The sequence below is a fragment of the Canis lupus genome, chromosome 10 (assembly GCF_003254725.2).
Source record: "Canis lupus dingo isolate Sandy chromosome 10, ASM325472v2, whole genome shotgun sequence".
Lineage (NCBI taxonomy): Eukaryota > Metazoa > Chordata > Mammalia > Carnivora > Canidae > Canis > Canis lupus.
Genome location: NC_064252.1, coordinates 10,307,637 through 10,328,466, shown reverse-complemented (window position 1 = coordinate 10,328,466; position 20,830 = coordinate 10,307,637). Strand labels below are relative to the sequence as shown.

Sequence of the window (20,830 nt, the reverse complement as noted above, 5' to 3'; positions counted from 1 at the left end):
CCAACTTTGGCTCTTGGGAAGCGATGTGTCCTTGGAAAATTTAATTAACCTTCCTGTACCTCAGTATCCTCTTCTGTAAAGATAATTACAGCATCTACCCCATAGTGTCCTATGAATTACTTGTATTTTGAACAATGCCGTCACATAGAAAGTGCTAAGTAATTATTGAATAATTGAATATTTCAAAGCACCTATTACATTCTAACCCCTGGCCAAGCTCAGAGAGTAGAAGTAAGAAAAATAAATGAACATGAGAATTCCCTTTCAAGTAGCTATGCCTAAGAATGGAATAACTGCACCAAAAATAAGACTGTTGACTTTGGCTAGGGATGTGTCATGGATGTTGATGAGAGGCTTTCTAAATACCCTTTCAGCTCTAGAATTCTATGATTCTGCTTCTGAATTCTAAAACTAAGATGTCACATTGTGCTAGGTCTGAGCTCAGTGAACTTTCTCTGTAAAGGGCCTGATACTTTGCAGGCCATGTGGGTTATGGTGCAACTTTTAACTCTACCATTATAATGTGAAAACAGCTACAGACAACATGCAAATGAACAAGTATGGCTGCATTCAAATAAAACCTTGACTTACAGACACCAAAATGTAAGTTTCATATAATTTTCTTGTCATAAAATATTATTCTTCTTTTCATTTTTTGAACCATTTAGAAATATAAAAACCATTGTTAGCCTGTGGACTAAAACTGGGCCTATGAGCCATAGTTTGCCAACCCCTATGTTCGATCAAGTGAAGTGTAAGGCAGGGTCCCAATCGAGGATGAGATGTCCAACTGGGGCTAAGTGTTCTAATGACAAGTAAACATCTCAAAAGAAGAACTAAGACAGAACCAGGCCTATTGAAACATCATACTATTGTGAGCATAAAAGAAGTTCTAGGGCACAAGAATATGCAAAAAATTACAATTTTGCAAAACTGTGATCTTGTCATAATTGCGACAATTATGGTTGAGTTTATCTAAACAAGATGTATACCCTTCCCATTCCCTCTCTATAAATTTTGGATAATAATTTTTTAATTCTCATGAAAGAATCTTGAACGCTTGCATGTGTTCCCTAACACCAGTTGAGGAGCTACCATTTGGAAAAGTTGTTTAACTCTCAATTCACTTCTCTCTTCTTGGAAATAACTATCCCAAAGAGCATAATCCATTATGTTTTTTACCTACTTCTCCTTAATTAAAAAAAAAAAAAATGCAGGACACCTGAGTGGCTCATCGGTTGAGCATCTGCCTTGGGCTCAGGCCGTCATCCCAGGATCCAGGATCTGGGATTGAGTCCCACCTTGGGCTCCTTGCAAGGAGTCTGTTTCTCCTTCTGCCTGTGTCTCTGCCTCTCTCTTTCTGTATCACTCAGAATAAAAAAATATTTTTTAAAATAAATAAATAAATAAATAAATAAATAAATAAATAAATAAATAAAGACATTTATGTCAGACATGCTGACGTGCCACTCTTCATTATAAATTCTTAACATTTACCAGGATTAGCTTGGCCCTACAGAAGATTCATGAGTGGCCCCAGATTCCCCACTGACATGGATCAGGAGAGTCTTCCAGAATCCCAGGAAGAGCCTACAACAGAACTCTGTGCTCTTCTCAAGTGCCTGTATAGCAGGCTCATAGAAGACTATGAGACTTCAAGAATTCAGATGTCTTTGGTTTCTCTCTGTGACATCATCACAAGTCTGGGGGTCATCCACACGGTTCATCTTCCCGTCCCAAATAGAAGGGGCAAAGGAGTGGAGACCTCAAGGGTACATGATCATTATCTTTCAGAGAAGGCGCTCAAAAGCCCCAAACTTTTTGCTAGCATCTCTTTGGTTAGAATTTAGAGACAAGATCATACCTAGACACAGGGAGGGAAAACTTAGTCTCCCTGAAGACAAAAAAAAAAAAAGTTTTCTGGGAGATGATAATGCATATCTGCCAGGCTTGAAATACAAGAGTTCTTCTATCAGGCTGGGGCTCATGCTCTGGGAGCTGCTCCAACTTCTTTTCTTCAGAAAAATGCTTCAGCCAGACCAGAGAGAAGCCTCTGTACCCGAGGACTGTGGCCATCAGACACTATTAACCATAAGGAGAGGCAACAATTGCCATCAGAACTAGAATGTGTAAGGGTGAATGCCCCATGGAACTCTCATCTGATTTGACCATCTTAACACCTTCTGCCTCATGAATCCCAGGAAGAGTCTTACTCTGTGTGACTTTCTACTTTCCCAAACTCACATTTATAACTCATGCTGGAATGTATTAGGCTCATGTTCTTGTTTTGAGAGGAAATATTTGAAATTTCTTGTAGGTAAGCTGCATAAGTCCTATGAATAAATATTCTTTTCTCTATTTCTTCAACTTCCAAAATGTTTCTAAAAGACTCCTGGGATCCCATGTTTAATCTAATGTAATATACATTCATTGTCTTGCTGTATACTTTGGAAGTGTGTTTGAACTTATGAGGTAATCAATTTTGGGTTTAAGAAATAAAAAAGAACTATCAGGCCTTATCTTTACTCTAAGTGTAAGGCACTGTGAAGCGAGCAAATGCATCCGAGACATTTGGATGTAATTAAATTCTTACTGCTCTAGCAAGGAAAGGTGAAGAGGTGAGAGGATTACTTATATACTCAGATAAATGAAACTGCGAGTGAGACAATGATTTTTGAGATTTTAATTATTTGATGTCTTGTTGCGAAGGGTAAACAAAGGGGTTAATTCTCCATCGTTCCTTCCTACTTTTTTGCTTAAGCAATTTATAGTCCCTACTATAAAGTAGGGACAGTGCACACTCCTACACTGGGTGAGCAATGGGCTTTCTTTCTGCTGTTTTCCTCTAAGATGTCTGCAAAATGAGAAGTATTAGGAATAGTTCTAGAACAGGACAATTTTTTGGGAAATTATCTTTTTGAGCTTTACATGATCACACACTAGAAGAGTAACTGCAAATAGTGACTGATGCATGTATCTCACCTTAATCATCCCTGAAAATATTCCTTTAGGTCATATTTCTTACATCTAATAAATAAGTAAGTAATATCTGAACTCACCTTCTGTAATACTCTAATATGGTATACACATTTCTGTTGATAAAAACTAAAGCTACGTCATAGCATAAACTATATATCTTTTTACTACCTGTAGTGTAAGCCAAAATATCTAAAATATACAGACATAATTAAAAAGTCATTTTGAGACTAATTCCCCATCCTTCTTCCTCAGGAAGCTTGTAATTTTCTTTGCTATCTTTACAATCCATTTTTATAAAAAAGAAGAAGAAAAAAAAAAGAAAGAAGAAGAAAAGAAGAAAAGAAAGATGTTCCATTCTACATGCACAGCAAAAGCAAAGGATTCAAGATTCCTTTTGGTTGACTGAACACTCCCCCAACTCCCCCAACACACACACACACACACACACACACACACTGTCCTTCAAGGCAAGGTCCTCAGAGCTCTCAAAAGCTGAGCTGTCCCTGTCTCCCAAAGCTTTAATCTCTTGGACCTTTCTCCTAAGGGTTGAGCCTCTTTCCTCCCTCCACGTTGGCACTCCTCTAAGGAAAGTCTTGGTATTGCTTCTGTAAGTTGGTCTTCCAATGATAATTGTAGAGAAGTTGATGAATAACAGCATGGGGAGACTTTAATTAATTTGCTTTCTTCCACCAGGCAAGAAACATATGCAGATTGTGCTTCAGCTAAACTCTAACCAGGAAATGTCACAAGCGAGGTCTAGCATCCACATTCCCAAAATGGCAGGGGACAAGAGAAAGCATTTGGCTGGGTTCTAGGAAGCCTGTGCTGCATTCTCCCTTCTTCTGCCACTAACACAGTGATAACTTGAGGCGGAACCCTGATGTTAATGTGCCCAGCACGTGTTCTTTACAAACTACCTTCAAACTACTGAAGATTCAGTCTTCCATCCTACCTTTGGTTTGCTCCTGTCCATACCCTCCAACACACCATCATTGTCCCCATGCTCCTCCTGCATCTCACCATCACTCTAAGCAGAAGATGATAACATTTTTAACCTCTCCTGGTTCTCTGTGTGTGTGTGTGTTTCTAACTCTGGGAAATATTCATGGCACCTTCCTAATCTAAAGCTGCTTCTCCCCCATCACCATGTGCAGTATAACCCAGAATGTATTGTTTTCATTTTTAGGTAAGCACCCTTCCCTCCCTTAGCAGATGTTAACCTAAGAAAGCAGATATGTGACCTTTTTAGCCAAAGCTGACCACAGTTGGAGTAATAAATCACTCACTTTAACAAAAGTAATTACAATTTATATAGCATTTACTATGTGCTACCCTCAGTAGTATTTAATGCTATCTCCTTTACAACAATATTTTAACAAGATAGACATTATTATCCACATTTTTATGGGTGAGATTATGAACTTACAGACATTGCCCTAAGTCGCAAATATCTCCAAGTGAGAAACAGGTCATTCTCATCTCCATATGAGAAACTGCCTTTTAAACTTAATGTGGTTTAAAGCAAGTGCCTCCATTTTGAAATGAGTGATGCAGATCCTTTTTCCTTCTTTCTCCACCAGGTCTCACTTTGGACCTATTCTCACTTTGAGACCTAGTGTCTCAACAATGGGAGGCAGGGTGGAGATTGTGGACAGCTCTGCCTTAAGAAGCCTTCTAGGATTGTGGCCAGGAAGGAGGAAATTTACCCCATGGCTAAATGCCCATTACAAAGCATCCTCCTTCCGTCTTCTGACTTGGAGTCACCAGCAAGTCTAGTCTGCTTTTCTAGGTCCTAGCTGACCCATCCCTATAGAGATGGAGAGCGTCTTATGAAAATAGTGTGTGCTTTGAATGCAGAAAACTCTAATTTTAAAATCCATTCTGTAGAGAAGTCATTTCTCTCAGTCATTTGGAAGTTAAATAAAATCACATGGAAAGTGCATTCCATATGGTAGGTATCTGATAGAGGTCCATGGGTTTGGTTTCTCCTCAATTAATAGTTCTGCTCTCTTCCATCTTCCTGATATAAAGGGAGAGTGGGACCCTCTGGTCTTCTCCTAAGGGTATAAGCCAGCTTCACTCAAGCCTCTGTAGCTTCGGAACGATCCTCTTGCCCCTTCCCGGCACTGCTCAGGGCTCCCTCCTACCCTCAGGTCCTTTTACCTCTCCATGTTATCTCTTTATTCAGTTCTCAACAAACCTATACTTTAGGTAATCCTTGCATTCTTGCAAACCAGCAGGGAGCCCTAAATTCTGATATTATTTAGCCTGAATTGTACTTTCCATTGCTTGATTATATATCCCACCTTATTTTTTTCTGTTTATCTTTCTTTAAGACAACCTGTGCCCCCAACCTGATGGTACTTAACACAGCACAGAGAATGTAGTAAGTAGGGCCACTGCAAATGGCATCATTTCATGGATACTTGTTCTTCCAAGTTTGTGCAATGCTGCCCTGACTCAGGATCTAATAAAAATGTATTGACTAGACTTGTAAACAAGCCTGAGTCTGGTTTCCCATGCCTTCAGACAGCCGTGCAGGGCTTCTATGAAGCAAGACTTTGTGAATTGCCCCCTCTTTTGGAGCTGAATTCATGTGGAACTCAGGGAAAAGGCTGAGTTGGTTGCTCATGCACCAACTCTGTGGTAGCCAGCCTTCAAGATAGCCCCCAGTGATCCTACATCTGATATTCACACCCTCTCATTGTCCCCTCCTACAATGTATTAGGGTTGGTCTGTGCTATGGTTTGAATGCTTTTGCCTCCACCTCCCCAAATTCATATGTTGAAATCCTAATGCCAATGTGAGGGTGTTAGGAAGTAGGGCCTTTGGGAGGTGGTTAGGTTAGGAGGATGGAACCCTCATGAATGGGATCGATATTCTTATTTAAAAAATAAACAAACAAACCCACAGAGATTTCTCACCCCTTCTACTATGTGAAAACACAGTGAGTAGGTGCTGACTCTGAAGCCTGAAGTCAGTCTTCACCAGAATGAGACCATATTGACACCTTGATCTTGGACTTCCCAGCCTCTAGAACTCTGAGAAGTAAATTTATATTGTTTATAAGCCACCCAGTTGGTGGTAGTTTGTTATTGTTGTCCAAACAGACTGCTATAAGACAGTTTGTGTAACCAATAGAACACAGGAGTAGTGATAGTATATCACTCTGGAGGCTAAATTATAAAAGTCTTTGTGGTCTCCATCTTGCTTTCTCTCGGGTCAGTTGCTCTGGTGGAAGTCAGTGGCCATGTCTTAAGGAGCCTCAAGCAGCCCAGTGGAGAGGTCATATAGGGAGAAACTGAAGTCTCTCTAGCCAATAGCCTTGAGTGTGCCTTGTTAGAAAAAAATCCTCCAGCCCCAGTCAAGCCTTCAGATGACTGCAGCTTCATGAGACCCTGAGCCAGGACAAATTAGTTAAATTGCTTTTAGATTCCTGACTCTCAGAAACTGTGTAAAAAAATAAATGTTGTCTTAGGCTGATGTGTTTCAGAGCAAATTTTTATGCAGCAATAGGTAACTAATACAAACTCTGCATTATTTTTTTTAAGATTTTATTTATTTATTCACGAGAGATGCAGAGAGAGGGGCAGAGACAGAGGCAGAGGGAGAAGCTCCCTCTGGGGAGCCTGATGTGGGACTCGATCCCCAGGACCCCAGGATCACAACCTGAGCCAAAGGCAGACACTCAACCACGGAGTCACTCAGGTGCTCCAAACTCTGCATTCTATTTGCTACTGCTTATCTCCCCTGCAGTGCCCACCACTCTCAAATGTATATCTGAAATCCATGAATATAAACCAGCTTTGTCACTTTAAAATTATCTGACTGACTTTCATTACCATATAACATACCCAGCAAACAACCCAACTTACCTTAACAAAAATATCAGGTTTAGCTCTATTATTACTGGAAATAAAACATTAAGTATATTTGCATTTTTTTCCTAGACAAAGATTTGAATAGGATACGTGAAAAGTATTTGAAGAAAGCTGCAGCAACTGGTGCTTTGAAAGTCAAATATCCTTAGTGACTATAAGCCACAATAAGGAAAATAAAGCCATAAATTACCCTCTGAGGATGCTTTTGTCACCCAAAGATAATGTCTCTCTCACAGTAGACTGTTACAGTATACACAGTACTCATACTTTCTATCTACTAACTTCTATTGAGTATTCTCAATGTGCCAAACACTAGGGCAAAAACATAAAACATATTTCCTCCAGAAATTCAGAATATAAATAGTCTAGAGAGAATTAATCATTGAGTCAGAATTCTGCATTTTTCCTGATCTAGAAAACACACAAACCATATGTTGGTTACAAAGTCTTTTCATCAAAAACAGTAATTTATTAGTACATGCTACAGGGGGATACTCAAAGCAGATGATTAGGAATGAAGCAAATTCCAAGAAATTTGAAAATCAGACATTTTTTTATCACATAGAGAAACATAACAGGCAGCCCTGATCACCTAATTTGTAGTGCGTAGAGTCACTTGCTTGAAAATTAGGATTTGAAGACAACAGCAGAGCGTTAAACTTAGCCTAGGGCCTTTCTGAGCAAGGGGCCTATGACATGAGCCCGGTGAATAAGATGGTGTATAATTTATAGCTGGTTAAAAAGATCTCTCAGGAGTGAGGTGCTCGAGGAAAAAGGGAGGTAAAACCAGAGGGCAACAGTGTGACACAGAGCAGCAATGCCCTGAGATATTGTTATCCTCTTTGTATAGAAAACAAAGGGTCTAGACAGGTCAAGTGACTCCTTCAAAGCCACTCAGCCCATACAGGATCTCGATGTGGGTCATCTGACCTCAAATCTAATTTCCTTTCATAGAATCAACACAGCCTAGTGCTAGGAGCTGTGCATTACAAAGAGCTGCAGAATTTCGTGGGTGCAGGCCAGCAATTCACTAGCGGGGCACTGACACACGGCACCCACCTGTTGTTTTCACATCTGTGGGTCTGACACCACCTAAGGACAAACAGCAGAACAGATTCCATATTCCAAATCCCTACGCACCACCCCTGCCTGCCCTGGCTGTCCTCCCCATCCGCCCATAATAGCTTCAGATTTTAGTGCTCCCATCAGTGTGTGGATTGGAATGCTAGTCAGCCTAGCAATCTCATGCTTCGGTTTGCCTTACTAGGAGCCCTAGGAATTCGAAGCAAATGCCCTATGTTTGACTGCTGAACAAAGCCTTTTTTAATCTACAGCACGCAGCTTTACCTTTAATAGCAGCTTAAAGGACTCTTGAAAATTACAGACATCATCTTAACTGATCTGTCATCTCCCAAAAAGGTAAATGATAACTAGTATGGAATTTGCCAGCGTAAATCCACACCTGAAACAAATTTAATAATCGTTTTTAAGCTCATTTCATTTTCTCCATCTTCCATGAAAAGCATGAAAATGTGTGTTTACATGACAAATTTTCATTAGCAATCAAGAAGCAAATTATCAAACAAAACCATGTTATTCTTTACGAGCACTACTCTTAAATGCCATTACTTATGAAATATTTGCTTTTAATTGGTAAATATATAGAATCTTGATTAAAATACTTTCACAGCCCTAATTTATAACTTTTCCTTCTTATTTCATGTTTCTCTGTACAGGAAATCCAACGTTGAGCGGGACTTATTTCCCTTTAGTTCCAGTTTTATTTCTGACTTGCTGTAAGGCACTGGCTCAAGCTTTTAACTTCTCTGTATTTCGGTTTTCTCTGCTATAAAATTGCAAGTACATTTGCCTGGCTTGCAAGGAAGCCTGGGAAATTCTGGTCCTAGGAGTATACTATTTTAAAAGTACAAAGTATCATTATATTTATGAGTATAACTTGCTTGACAGTCTCATTGTACTATAATGTAGGAAACTGGCATTTGAAAATGATGATAACACAGAAACTGTACAGGTTCAGGATGGTGGTTCTAAGATCTACCAAGAGTTAGAATGTCTCTAAAGATACTATGACCCTTCAAGTGCTAAGATAAAAGTCAAATCCAGAGTCTCTTCATGTCTTATGGTAAAAGACTTTTGAGAATGGTATATGTTTATTCTCAATATTAATATGCATTAACATATATAACATGCAATGGGACATATTCCACAATAAGTCATTTATGATAATACATGTAATATATAGCCATATATATTATCATCTGCCTTTGGTTTTATTACTATTATCCTATTTCCTAGATTTATTCCTTATGGCAATTGGATGAGGAGAGTAAAATATCAGAAGTGACCAGTGGACACATTTCATGAAAGAATGAAGAAGCATGGCAAACAATGAAGGGGAGGACGTGAAGGAGTGAGCATGGAAACCAGAGGATGGAGAGAGAAAGAGAGAGACAGGGATCCTGTTGAGAGACTTCCTGTGGTGGTTTCTCCACTCCTCTTCTCGGCCTTTCTCTGTTCTTTGAGGCTGTGTCTGTTTTGTTTTGTTCTGTCTTTTTTCCCTGGAGCCCAAATCCCAAGAGAGATATTCCCTAATGTTAAATGAAAAAGAGGTCAAGGTCCAAGCCTTTCAGTGAGATGCAGTTCTAATGAAGGCTAACACTCCTCCCCATCCTCCACCAGAGCAATCACAGCATTGTGTGTTTGATTGGCTTTTTTTTTTAAGTTCCTTTTTTTAAAGACTTAATATTTTTTTCAGAGCAGTTTTAGTACACAGCAAAAACTGAGCACAAGATACAGAGATTTTCCATATTCCTCCTGCAGCCCCACCTGCAGAGCCTCCCCCAGTGTCATCATCCCCCACTAGAGTGGGAAGCTCTTTTCTTTTTTTCTTTGTTGTTCGTATTTTTCCTTGGCTTGTCCCCAAGTAGTCACTTCCTTCCAATTCATCCTGTGTTTTATTCCCTCCCTATTTCCCTTCATTTGTTTTTCTTGCAGTTCTCCTACACGTTATTTTGTTTATCTTCTGAGCCATCACATCCTCTATTAGTTGAGGTTATCTCTGGGTGTTGGCTCCCATCTCGACAACATTCATTTTCTTCTGACCCTACTTTAGAAGGGAATTTCAATTACTTATGTATGTATTTTATTCCCAAAGGGGTGATCACTCAGATTTGCTGGTCCCTGCCTGTCCTACACTATACAGACTTTCATCATCTGGAGGCCAGCTGCCAGGCAGAAAGCACATCCTTCTCTTTCTTTACCTAAGGATCATTCCACTCCAATCCACCTTGGATTTGTTTTCGAAGACTTCTCTCTTGACAACTAGATGTTGTCATTTGCAAATTTAAGCTTGAGACAGAAAAAAGGTACCCAGAACTCCATTCCATCCCAGGACTTTATCGAGATAAGCTCAGCTTTTATCATACGATAATATTAACTGATGGCTTCTAATTACAATTCCGACAAATGAGTTCTTCTATAAATCTGTGTTCATATTCCAGCTGCTGGAGTGGACTTGGAAGCAACTATAGAAGAAATTGTGTGAAGAGAAAGTGACATTTGCTTTAGATATCCTTTCTTTAGGGATTGTGTCTCAGTAGCTTCTGGGTGGCAAGTAGCCTTATGGGAATTTCTTTTGCTTCTTCCTCATCTTTAAAAATAAACTACTGTCTCGATTTTCAAGCATACACACACACATCATTTTAAATAAGGGAAAAGACTTTCTGTGGCATCTTTTTTAAAAGGGCCCAAGTTAGTGAGAGGATGCCTTTTGTTCCAAGGGGTTAAAGCACTTAAAAGATAGGATCCTGCTTTTAAGGAAGAAGAAATGCCAGGATCAGGGAAATTGGGATCTTGAGAGGCTAAATTAACTTGTTATCAGGCCAAATGAAGGACTAATGGGGAAAGTGGGCTTAGATGTTAAGCCGCTGACTTCTTTCGCTAATGCACTTTTGAAGTGCTCAAGGCTCAGGTGTGCTTATGAGAAATTATAGCAAGTTCTACAGAAGACAGTGATCAAATTAAAAAGCTCTACACAGCATGGGAAACCATCAAGGAAATTAAAAGGCAACATATGGAATGGAAGAAAAAAATTTGCAAATCATACATCTGATAAGTGGTTAATACCCCAAATCTATAGGAAACTCCTGTAACTCAATAACAAAAAAACAAACCATCCAATTTAAAAATGGGCAGAGGCAGATGTCCATCAACAGATAAATGGATAAAGAAGATGTGGTGTATATATTATATGTGGACTACTACTCAGCCATCAAAAAAGAAAAAGAAAGAAAACTTGTCATTTGTAAAGACGTGGATGGAACTAGAGGGTATTATGCTGAGTGAAATAAGTTGATCAGAGAAAGACAATTATCATATGAGCTCACTTATATGCGGAATTTAAGAAACAAAACAGAGGATCATACGGAAGGGTGGGAAAAATAAAATAAGGTGAAATCAGAGAGGGAGGGACACCTGGGTGGCTGAGTGGTTGAGCAACTGCCTTCAGCCCAGGGCATGATTCTGGAATCCCTGGATCAAGTCCTGCATCGGGTTCCCTGCATGGAGCCTGCCTCTCTCTCCCCGTGTCTCTCATGAATAAATAAATAAAATCTTAAAAAAAAAGAAAGAAAGAAAGAAAGAAAGAAAGAAAGAAAGAAAGAAAGAAAGAAAGAAAGAAAGAAAGAAAGAAAGAAGAGAGGGAGACAAACTATAAAGAGACTTTTAATTATAGGAAACAGAGTTGCTGGAGGGGAGGGGGGTACGGGGATGGGGTAACTGGGTGATGGAATGAGCACCGGGTGTCATATAAGACTGATGAATCACTGACCTCTACCTCTGAAACCAATAATATATTATGTGTTAATTAATTGAATTTAAATTTCAAAAAATGGGCAGAGAAAAGTGATTGGACATTTTCCCAAAAAAGACATCTAAATGGCCAACAGGCACACAAAAAGGCGCTCAAGATTACTAATAATCAGAGAAATGCAAGTCAAAATCACGGTAGGCTATTGCCTCACACCTGTTAGAATGGCTTCCATCAAGAAGACAAGAAAAAACAAGTGTTGGCGAGGATGTGGAGGAAGGGGGACCCTGTTGTTGGAATGAGTGTGAACTCGTTCAGCTGCTATGGAAAACAGCATGCAGGTTCCTCAAAAACTTAAAAATAGAATTACCACATGATCCCACAATTCTACACCTGGGTACATCCAAAGGAAATGAAAACAGGACATGGGAGATCTGCAAGGTGTAAAAACAAGTTGGACAAATAACAGTGTCCGTCAGTGAATCAATGGATAAAGAGGAGGAGGGAATGTACAGAGAGATGTAGATGCAGGTATAGGTGCACATGCATCCCCTGCCCTTCGTGACAACTTGGATGGACCGTGTTAAGTGAGATGAGCCAGAGAAAGACAAACACTATATACTATTACACGTAGAATAAAAACAAAAACAAAAACAAATCCAAAATAGACTCATAGAAACAGGAAAAAAAAAAAAAAAGGAAAGAAAAGAAAAGGGGCCCCTGGGTGGCTCAGTGGTTGAGCATCTGCCTTCGACCCAGGGCGCGACCCCGGGTCCCGGGATCAAGTCCCGTATCCGGCTGCCTGCATGGAGCCTGCTTCTCCCTCTGCCTATGTCTCTTCCTCTCTCTCTCTGTCTCTGTGGGTCTCATGAATAAAATAGATAAAGTCTTTAAAAAAAAAAAAAAGTCTTAAAAAAAATAGTCAGAAAGTCTCTGAAAATCCCGTGGAGGTTTCTGCAGTCTCGCGAGAGGAGCAGAGGCCTGGGGGCGGGGCAGCGGAGGGGCGGGGCCGCGCAGCCCGCGTGGGGTCTGCGCACGCGCCGCCACCACGCCGGAAGTGGAGGTGAGAGGGCTCGAAGCCCGCCTGCCGGGGGGTGAGACAATGCACCTTCTCGGAGGAAACAGGAAAAGATCTTCAATGACCTTGAGGTAAAAAAAAAAAAAAAAAAATTTCCCCCACCTTAAAAAAAAACAAAACATGATACTCCCCATTTTTGCTTCAAAAACATCTGAGCATTCTGAGGGAAATCAACAACTTTGATATTAAGGGTGAGGGCTGGGGGTTGCCTTTGTGGGGAGACGGGGCGCCGCGACCTGAGGGGAGGCCTGAATGAAGGGAGGGCGCTCCTCCCGCTGCTTTCCGCCCACTGTGCTCAGCTTATGGAAACTTCTAGAGCTCCACGCGGGCTCTCCATGTGCTCTTCTGTGTTCTCTTGTGCTTCCCCGAAGCGTGTACCCAAAAAGAAAGTCCTGGCATTCTAAATATACCCCCTCCTCACCCCACCCCCCCAAACAAACCACCAGAATGTTGCAAATTGTGTGTTTTAAGGTCAGAAAGCTTCTGCACTTTTATTGGAGCGGTGGCTCTTCACATTTTTTTTAAATATTTTTAAATTTATTTATTCATGAGAGACACAGAGAGAGAGGCAGAGAGCCGGATGTGGGACTCGATCCTGGGACCCCCAGGGTCATGACCCGAGCCAAAGGCAGACAGATGCTCAACTGCAGAGCCACCCAGGGGCCCCACCCGCTATTCGCTTTTCTGACAATGAAGAGTTTTACAGTTTGTTTTCAAACTATCAGATTTAAATAAAAAGAACCGGAAGACACCTCGAGCGAGCTGAGACCCCTTTTCCACTGCTGCGAATGTCAGCAGAATGTTATGTCACTACCAGGGAAGATCCAGACAACCTGAAGCATCGACAGGTTTGGCCTTATTCCTGAATCTCCTGCAAAAGGTGCAAACACCCTCCCCACCCTCTCTCCCTCCCACAGTGCAGTACCCAGCAGGGACTGCAAGAGGTTGTCTCTGGTGATGTGCTCTCCTTGCAAACTACAGGTATGTACAGTTCCTAACAGGATCTCTAACGGATGACACTACCTTACAACCAAATTACAAATGTTTTTTCTTAAATTCTAGGAACATTTTCCTGCCCACTCACACAAATCTCAAGGTCATGGAATGAGGACAACAAAAGAGAGTCTTATTTTTAAAATATTTAGTTAGTTTAAAATTTTTTTTTTATTTGAGATAAAGAGAGAGAGCGTGCCTGAGGAGTGGAGGGGCAGAGGGAAAAACAGACCTACTGGTGAGTGTGGAGCCCACTGTGGGGCTTGATCCCAGGACCCTGAGATTGTGACCTGAGCCGAAATCAGGAGTCTGAGGCTTAACCAGCTAAGCCACTCAGGCGTCCCTATTTATTTATTTTTTTAGAGAGAGAGAAAGAGTTCAAGCATGAGGGTGTGCACTCACAGGCACACGCAAGAGGGGGAGGGGTAGAGAGAGAGGAGAGAATCTTAAGCGGACTCCACAGTTAGCAAAGAGCCCTGCTGGGGACTTGATCTCACCACCCTGAGATCATGACCTGAGTTGAAATCAGGAGCTGAATGCTTAACTGAGCTGCCCAGGGACCCGCAAAATATTTAGAAATACAGACACCTTTGATAGAATTTCTGGGTGCTTGTGACACCCCTAAACACTTCATGGAAACCACTTGCAATTTCTAGAACACGTCAAAAACTACGGTGGAGGGGGATCCCTGGGTGGCTCAGCGGTTTGGCGCCTGCCTTTGGCCCAGGGCGTGATCCTGGAGTCTGGGGATCGAGTCCTGCATCAAGCTCCCGGCATGGAGCCTGCTTCTCCCTCTGCCTGTGTCTCTGCCTCTGTCTGTGTCTATCATAAATAAATAAATAAATAAATCTTTAAAACAAAAAAAAAACCTACAGTGTGACAATTTCCAGTTATGGGATCAAATTCAATGAGAACAAATAAAAGTTGAGTCAATTACAGCGTTTGTTTGGCGTGTAATTCAATGAGAACAAATAAAAAGTGAGTCAATTACTGCATTTGTTCAATGTGTAATTCACATGAAAGCAGATACACAGTTCTATTAATTACTTTCCTCCTCATCCTCTTTACCCCATTCTCCTACTCTTCACCTTCCTCCTCCACTCTTTTCCCTAGGAATGTTAGATGGCTAAAATGCTATTTTGCTTTAGATTATAGTTGGAAACATTGTTGTCCTTCATCTTCTTCAACTTTGTTGTCTCATCATAAGGTGGCTTCTCACTATCAGTCAAATTATTCCCCAAATTATTCTCGCTTAATTTTTCTATCACTGTGGCACAAATTACTACAAACTTTGCAGCTTGAACCAGCACCCATTTATTAGCTCACAGCCATGTAGGTCAGAAGTCCAGTATGTTATGACGGAGTTCTCTGCTCAGGAAATCATAGGGCTGAAGTCAGGTTATCAGCCAGGCTGGATCTTCATCTGCAAGCTTGAGCAGGCATCCCTTCCAGGCTCCCTCAAGTGGTTAGCAGAATTAAGTTCCTTGTGGTTGTAGGACTGAGAACCTTGTTTCTTTGATGGCAACTGGCCAGAACCCTTTCTTACCTCTTTAAAATTTCTGGAATTCCTTTTCATGTGGCCTCCTGCATCTTCGAATCAAATCCCTTTTATTCCTCAAATCTCTCTGACTTCCCTTTCCATCAGCTGGAGAAAGCTCTCTGTGTAGAAAGGTTTTTTTTGGTTAAATCACGTCCATCCAGATAATCTCCTGTTTTAAGGTCAACTCTGCCACAGACAATAATCACAGGACTGAGTGATGTCTCATCACATCCGTAGGTTCCAGGGATTAAGGTGGAATATCTTTGTGGAGAAGTTTTAGGAATTCTGTACACTATATTGGCAGTTTTTTTTTTGGCTGCATATTCAATGAAAATGTGTAGGTGTGTGGATTTGATCTTGGGCAGAGTTCTAAGTAGAAGAGGAAGAAGCCAGATGAAATACGAAAAAATTTGGGGATTTTGTGATCTTTTTTCTTGCCTTTGTTAGCTGGTCACTAGCCTTAATTTCCTGATCATAGTGCCATTTACCATTTCATCAGATTTACATTTCTCTTCCCCACGCACTATAGTGCATCTCCCAGAGCACTTGGAAAAGGCAAAGTTCACAGGGGTCTCTGGATTTGCCTTCCTATGTCCCTCCCAGCGTGTCTTCACAAAGAAGGCATGAATAGGCATCTTGCCCTTTGGTTTCTTGGGGACACCATTAGCTGTCCTGACTGTACTGTTTGCTAGTCCAGGCTACATAGTGCATAACAATTTCCCAGTCTCGCACTAGCAGCCTCCACAAGAACCGCCTCAGGCAAAGATTTCTTAAGACACAGAAAAGCAATAACCATAAAGGGAAAAAGTATTGATCAATTGGATTACATTAAAATTAAGAATTTCAGTCCTTCAATACCATTGAGAGTAAAAAGATAAGCCATACACCGACAGAAGAGACTCTCAATGCATATATCCATGAAAGATCTTTTACCATCTGGAATCTATAAAGCACCCCTTCAAATCACTAAGAAAAAGGAAGAGAACTCAACAGAAAAATGGGCAAATGTCAAAGTAGATGCTTCACAAGAGAAGTTACCCAAACAGAAAATAAACATGAAAAGGCATTTGACTGCATTCATCACTAGGGAAAGGCCGATTAACATCATAAAGCAGATGCCACAACATACCCTCCAAAATGGCTAAAGTGAAAGAGATAGACAATGTGGAGCAATCAGACGCCTCATACTCTGTAGACCAGAGTGCAAATTGTTACCGCTTTGGAGAGCTGTTTGAGAGTGTGTACTAAAACCGATCACACCCAGACCTTATACTCAGCAATTTCACTCCTAAGTATATACATAACAGACATGCATGCATATATTCAACAAATGGCACATATAAGAATGTCAACTGCAGTATTATTTATAATATTCCCAAACTGGAAACAGCCCAAATCCCCAACAGTAGAGTGGATACACAAATAATGGTATATTCATTCATACAGTAGAATAATATGCAGGAATGAGAATAAATTACAACTTAGATGCAAAAAGAATGAATATCAAAACATAACACTGAGTTAAAAAATAGAAAACAGCCAGTCACAAAAGAGTACATGGCATGATAGCTTTTTTATAAAAGTTAAAAAGAGGCTAAAGTAATCTGTGGTTTTAGAAATTCAGAATAATATTTACCTGGGCGGAGGGTGGGTGGTATGTGTGTGCCGTGAATGGAAGTGGGCAGAGGGAGACTTCTGGGATGCCGGTAAGATCTCATTCTTGATCTAGGAATTATGTGTATGTGTGTTGATTTTTTTTTAAAAGATTTATTTATTTATTTATTTATTTATTTATTTATTTATTATTCATGATAGAGAGGCAGAGACACAGGAGGAGGGAGAAGCAGGCTCCATGCTGGGAGCCCAACGCGGGATTCAATCCCGGGTCTCCAGGATCAGGCCCTGGGCCGAAGGCGGTGCCAAACCACTGAGCCACCCAGGGCTCCCCGGTATATGTGTTGATTTTGTGAAAATGAGCTAAGCTGTATGCTTATTATTCCTGCAATTTCTGTATGCACTTTATACTTCAACAAAAAGTTGACATGATGCAAAATGATTTATCTATTTTTTTAATAAATTTATTTTCTGTCGGTGTTCAATTTGCCAACATACAGAATAACACCCAGTGCTCATCCCGTCAAGTGCCCACCTCAGTGCCCGCCAGATTTATCTATTTAGTATCCGTCCCACCCACAAGTACAGGACCATTCCTGGTTTGCTCACTTTAATATCAGCAGATATTTTGCAAGCTATGCAAAAATACAGTGCCTAACACATTGCTTGTTGAATGGCTGATTAATGAATTTTTAAGAGAGTTTCTTTAATACAGTGATGCTTTTTTCCCCTCACCCTTATCAGTGGAGTCACATTTACCTGTGTTTTACCAAATCTCTTTATATAGTGCAGGGCAATTGTTTAGGTAGGTGCAGAGGGGAGAATGGAGAGCATAATGCAGTAAGGAACTGGAATTTTCTATTTCTCATTCACCGTGCCAGGCACTGTTCTGATACCTTTACACGTATAAGTCACTGAATCCTCACAACCACTAACAAGATACCTCACAAATGAGGCAGCAGATGAGGCCACTGAGGTTTAGAAAGGCCTGATAACACAGAGAATAAAACTGCCCGCATTCAAACCCTGAATAGGAGCTGAATCCTGCAGGACACTGTGAACATAGGGGGCACTTGAAAAATATCTGTGGAAGGAGCCCATGGTGGACCTCTCCATAGTCCCTTATTTTCCTCCTCCCTGCTCCCCAGTCATAATTACATACGAAACTTCTGGTCTCAGTGGTGAAGCTGGAGGAGCTGAGGGAAGGAGGGCCAGGGAGCCTTTTCATCCAGACTTCCAGATTTGAGAGAGTCTCAGAGACTTGGCATCATTCCCAAAGGAGCCTATACTATACGTGCAGTAGCATTCACTCCTGTGACTGGAAGGAGTCCTTCATCACACTCTCTTAAGTTTGGGTCACCTTCTCTCTAGCACAGCCTACATCGCTTATAAATGCTATAACCTTTTGAAAAACAAGATAAACGTGTGGCACTTACGTAAATGCATTTGTTTACGGGGCACCTGGGTGGCTCAGGTCGTGATGTCAGGGTCCTGGGATCCAGTCCAGAGTCCAGTGTAGGGCTCCCTGCTCAGCGGGGAGCCTGCTTCTCCCTCTCCCTCTGCCCCTCCCCATGCTTAGGCTCTCTCGTACTGTACTCTGTCAAACAAGTAAAATCTTTTTAAAAAATGCATGGGTTAAAAAATAAAAAATGCATGTGTTAAAAATTACTAATTTTTTTTCTAACTTTAACGTCTGTGTGGAAAATATGCAGCACAATGTTTGCAATTCTGTTTTGGCATTTCACTTTGCAGCATACCAGGAGTATTAAAAGAAGAAAAAAAGTAGAAGTGGCTGGGGCACTTTAGCTTCAGAGAGACCCTGGCTATCGCACAAGCAGTTTTCTGTGTGCACAGCAGCATTTTATCTCCTGCCAACCCCGGGTGTAACCACTGCTACAAGGGGAGAGACAAAAGGGGAGCCCTCAGGCTAATTTCAGTCACTGAAACCCACAGAAAACTGAAAGCTTCATTTAGTTTCAACTTTTTACCCTGCAAGTCTCGTTCCTGGGGTGGCTTTTAAATAGCAACAGAAATGCTTGATTTTACTTTCACTTCCTTCCTTCCCCATCACCAGCTACTGGTGGAGGTTCTGGTGAGGTTTTGCTGACAAAGGCAAACACCACAAAACCTCTCAGTTCATTCAGTTCCCTTCAGTCCTTTGGGAGACCCGTCAACAGCAAAAGTGACTCTTTCTTGACCATCATGGTGACTGAGCCCCCTCCAAAAGTAGAAGTGACTTGTCCTTGGTCTCAGAACTACTAACTGGCAAGCATGGATCTCATCATCCCCCAGGATGGAGAGAGGAAACATGATACAGCCCGTGAACTGAGCTACGTGCTATTGCCTTCAAATTGCTTGGCTTATCAGTGCCTCCACCTTCAATTCCATGAAAAATACAAAAAAAAAAAATTTAAATTTCAACTTGGCATTTTTACCATTTTCACCTACTGAAAAAATTAATCCATTTAAACTTCTTTTATTGTGCACTTTAAGCCTGTAGAACTGTCTTGTGTGAACCAGGTGAAGGAATTAATTTTCATTTGATGCAGAAATCAAAAGGAAGGAAAACATTTGGTAGAAGATGAAACCGTGTTATTTCAAAGAGGAAAAAATGAATGTAATACAAAAGAGAAATTATTTCAAATTTGTAAGAAAGAATACTTTTTCACTAGAAAAATTGCCTCACACTCTCCTTTCTGTTTGGCTTCACTCATTGGCATTCCAAGCAGTTGGTCGGTCTCTTGGCACCACAGCTGCAAAATATATGCGCTTGAGGAGATTCAGGGAGTTGTGACCCCTCCCCCCATTTTCCTAGCCACCTCATTTTCACTGGGCAGCGTGGGCTCCCATTGTGGGCAGTGTCTTGCCATTGGCCTTCACACTGTGCTATCTAGACTGTTCAGTAATTCTATTTTACAGAATAACATTTTCATCTGATAGAATTTAATAAAATCAGGGAAATGGTAACAATTAATATACAGACACAACCACATTGCTATTTTTGAAGAACAATTTATTATATACTAGTATCCAAGCTACCCTAGAAGAATGGGCTAGTTTAAGAGTGAAGTTAATCATAGACTTTATATCAGAAATTTGTATCTACTAGATTAGGAATCCCAAACCCATTTTTTTGCAAAGAGCCAGATAGCAAATATCTTAAGCTTTGCAAGCTATGCTGTCTCTATCTTGACTACTCAACTCTGCCATTCTCAAGAAAGCAGCCATAGATAATGGACAATATATAAATTGTCGTGTTTTAACAAAATACCATTTACAAAAACAGAGGCAGTTAGGTTTGTGACATGGAGCTATAGTGTGCTGACCCCTAATTGAGATGATGGGTATGTTTGCAACTACCATTCAAAGGCTGATCCTAGATAGCAGGATTTAAACATTTGTTTGACAACTTACCTAAAAAATTGTGTGTGTGTGTAGATGGGAAAGGTTTAAGTTAAAATGAATTTTCTCATGAGAAAGTTTTTAAGAGTAGGTATTTTCCTAGTGTGTTGAAGGACACATCAGTTATTTCCCTACATACCAATAACATTGATATAAAATCGGTTATTGGATGAACGGAATTTTCTTAAAGTGCTTATACACTGAATAAACAATACCCAACTAACCCTTGAGCCTTCAGCCTTCAGCCTTGCCCATCTCCAGAGTCTCCCTTGTAGGAATGCTAGCACACAAAGTCAGTGTCATGTGTTTCTGGATTTAGCTCCTCCTTTAATCTTGGTAGCATTGTGCATTATCCGGACTGTGCTTTTATTAAGGCAAAGCATAAGGCTTGTAGGAAGTTCAATATGATTTTTTTCATGGCATCTCTTTCCAACTTCTGTCCGTGGTGATGGTCCTTTCCTTTTTTTTGAGATTTTTCCTGAGATTTTGACAGTAACTTCCCAATAAGGGTTTTA

The 20,830-nt window shown here is 40.7% G+C and overlaps 2 long non-coding RNA genes across 7 annotated transcripts in view; one reads left to right on the top strand and one right to left on the bottom strand.

Annotated features, from left to right (window-relative positions):
• The window catches only part of LOC112677892 (uncharacterized), a 98,116-nt gene extending 96,464 nt beyond the window's left edge, over positions 1 to 1,652 (bottom strand). For both annotated transcript variants that reach the window (XR_007413362.1, XR_007413361.1), the window contains exon 1: positions 1,498 to 1,652. This is a non-coding gene — a long non-coding RNA (uncharacterized LOC112677892). The remainder of the gene's footprint in view (positions 1 to 1,497) is intronic.
• On the top strand, positions 430 to 19,722 carry LOC112677891 (uncharacterized). Of its 5 annotated transcripts, none has more exons than XR_003147264.3 (5): positions 430 to 603; positions 8,128 to 8,279; positions 8,597 to 8,656; positions 9,177 to 9,291; positions 17,115 to 19,722. It is a non-coding gene; the product is annotated as an uncharacterized LOC112677891 (long non-coding RNA). The 5 variants fall into 5 exon arrangements; XR_007413360.1 differs by lacking the exon at positions 17,115 to 19,722 and adding an exon at positions 10,382 to 12,569; XR_003147265.2 differs by lacking the exon at positions 17,115 to 19,722 and adding an exon at positions 10,036 to 12,569.
• The last annotated feature ends 1,108 nt before the right edge of the window (positions 19,723 to 20,830 follow it).